Source organism: Sciurus vulgaris (genome assembly GCF_902686455.1).
Source record: "Sciurus vulgaris genome assembly, chromosome: 4".
Taxonomy (NCBI): domain Eukaryota; kingdom Metazoa; phylum Chordata; class Mammalia; order Rodentia; family Sciuridae; genus Sciurus; species Sciurus vulgaris.
Genome location: NC_136464.1, coordinates 98,919,567 through 98,921,914, shown reverse-complemented (window position 1 = coordinate 98,921,914; position 2,348 = coordinate 98,919,567). Strand labels below are relative to the sequence as shown.

Sequence of the window (2,348 nt, the reverse complement as noted above, 5' to 3'; positions counted from 1 at the left end):
AAAGTTACTTTACATTAATTTTAAATTATTTTTACTCTATACTGTGACTGGTATTATGGTATTGTTATTATAAGATAGTTGCGTCTACGTGTAATATTAGTCAAGTACGAATTGTTTATATCTTTCAGAACCGGTACTTTTGGAAATACAAATGGAGGATCAATGATTTTAAGTAAAAGTCATCAAATACCCAGCACGGTGGCGCACACCTGTAATCACTAAGGCTTGGGAGGCTGAGGCAGGAGCATCAGAGTTCAAAGTCAGCCTCAGCAAAAGCAAAGAGCTAAGCAAGTCAGTGAGATCCTATTTCTAAATAAAACTCAAAATAGGGCTGGGGGTGTGGCTCAGTGATCGAGTGCCCCTGAGTTCAATCCCTGGTAACCACCCCCCCCCCCCAAACAAAAAAAGTCATCATGTGATTCACCATGAACTCACATTTATATTACTAACATATTTAACATGTTATTACTAACATATTTCTAGCTCTCCTAGTGCCTTGATTATGGTTCCTAACTACTATCTCCCACTTAAGAAAAAGAAGGAGGAGGAGGCAAAGGAGGAGGAGAAAGAAGGAAAAAAGGAAGGAAAGAAAGGGCAAGAAATGTAGACAATGAACAAGAAATACGAGAGTGGAGCGCAGCGCGGAGTCATAGGAACCGGCGCCCGGAGGAACTACTGCAGCTAAACCAGCCCCGGCCGCCGCCGCCCCGCTCTCAGGAGCCTAGAACTACAGCTCCCGGCTGCTGTGAACTGCGTGGCCGGGGCGCCGAGGCGGGGTCCGCCCTCCTCCCGCCCACCCCGCTTGCCGCACCTGCCTTGGGCGCAGAGCAGGGACGCGAGCCAAGAAGATCTGGAGAAGTTGACCCTGAGAATCACCCGCATCCTAGAATCTTCTCCAGGTGTGACAAAAGTGACCATCATAGAAATGGTACCTGCTGAACGTCATATGATTTCTTCATGGGAACAAAAAATAATTGTGATGCCCGAGGATCTGAAGAACTTTTACTTGATGACTAATGGCTTCCATGACATGGCGTGTGAAGCTGGATAAGCACGTCATTCCATTAGGCAGCATGACTATTAACAGCATCTCAAAACTGACTCAGCTCAATTAGTCTTCCATGTGTTCACTTCCTAACACACCAACTCTGGCAGACCTGGAAGATGATATGGGAAGCCAGAGAGGACCATCCAGAGAAGCCTCACTCTGACTCTCGCAGTGATATTTGAGCTGGATTCGTTTAATGGGAACAGAAGGTTTGCCTTGCCTGCAAAAGTGGGAAGCCAGCATCAGCCCAAGACACAGATCTGGTTCCTGGACAGAGCATTATCTGGTTTTCTCACAGATACCTTTACCGCCTATTATCTATCGCCTGCTCATCACCCACCTGGGCCTGCCCCAGTGACAGTATGCCTTCACCAGGTTTGGCATTAGCCCACAAACTAAGCAATAGTTCTGCATGTATAAACCTACACCTACAACACAATCCTGCTCACGGAAGAAACCGTCTCTTTTATGAACAAACTGGACCCTAGCAAAGTGTTTAAGAAGAAGAACAAGCCCTTGATCCCAAAAAGAAAGGGGCTGTGCAGCCTGCAGGTGGCCAGAAAGGGCCCTCAGGTCCTTCTACCTCTAACAGTCCTCTGAACCTGGAAACCCTGTCCGGAAGTGAGCACTCCCACCCACCCGCTCTCAGCCAGCCCCACAGCAGTGATTTCGATGCACAAATGGCCCCAACCTCAAATTTTGCAGTAACTGTAGGCATCTTCCCAAGTGACCAAAATCCCAGCCACTTTACTCCCACTAACATTCGTCAGGGGTTGGAAAGGCATCCTGAATTTTTTACCCCAAGAGTTCTTCACAGTGGGTTTTGCCAGCCCCGGCCTCCAAAAACTGAATTTCAGATTTTTAAGGGGCCAGAGAAATCTATTGAGAGCTTTCCTTTCTTTCTGTACACTACCCTCAATCCCTTAGCTAGAAAAGTTCTCTAAAGAAATCCCTGGTTTTAACCCTTGAAGCATTAGACTGCACTGTTCAATCAGTAGCCACTAGTCACTATGAAAACTTAAATTATAAGAAAAATTCATATCCTCGGTTGCATTAGCCTTATTTCAAGTATTCACATGGCTACTAGATTCAATAATGGACAGTAGGGAGATATGGAACATTGTCTTTGCAGAAAGTTCTTTTGGACAACACTGCAGTAGAATATTTTCATATTCAGATTAGTTCATTTCTATTATTGATACATAAAGCTGATGGGTTGCAATGTTTTATAAAAACTGTTGAAGATACAATCCTGTGTTCTTTATGAACACATTTCACTCTGTTCATTTTCCCTTAGTTT

General features: G+C 45.0%; 1 pseudogene across 1 annotated transcript; it reads left to right on the top strand.

The window, feature by feature from the left end:
• Nucleotides 1-856: 856 nt before the first annotated feature.
• On the top strand, nucleotides 857-1,673 carry LOC306660549 (tubulin polyglutamylase complex subunit 2-like; annotated as a pseudogene). Its single transcript has one exon. The product of its transcript is annotated as a tubulin polyglutamylase complex subunit 2-like (transcript).
• Nucleotides 1,674-2,348: the final 675 nt, after the last annotated feature.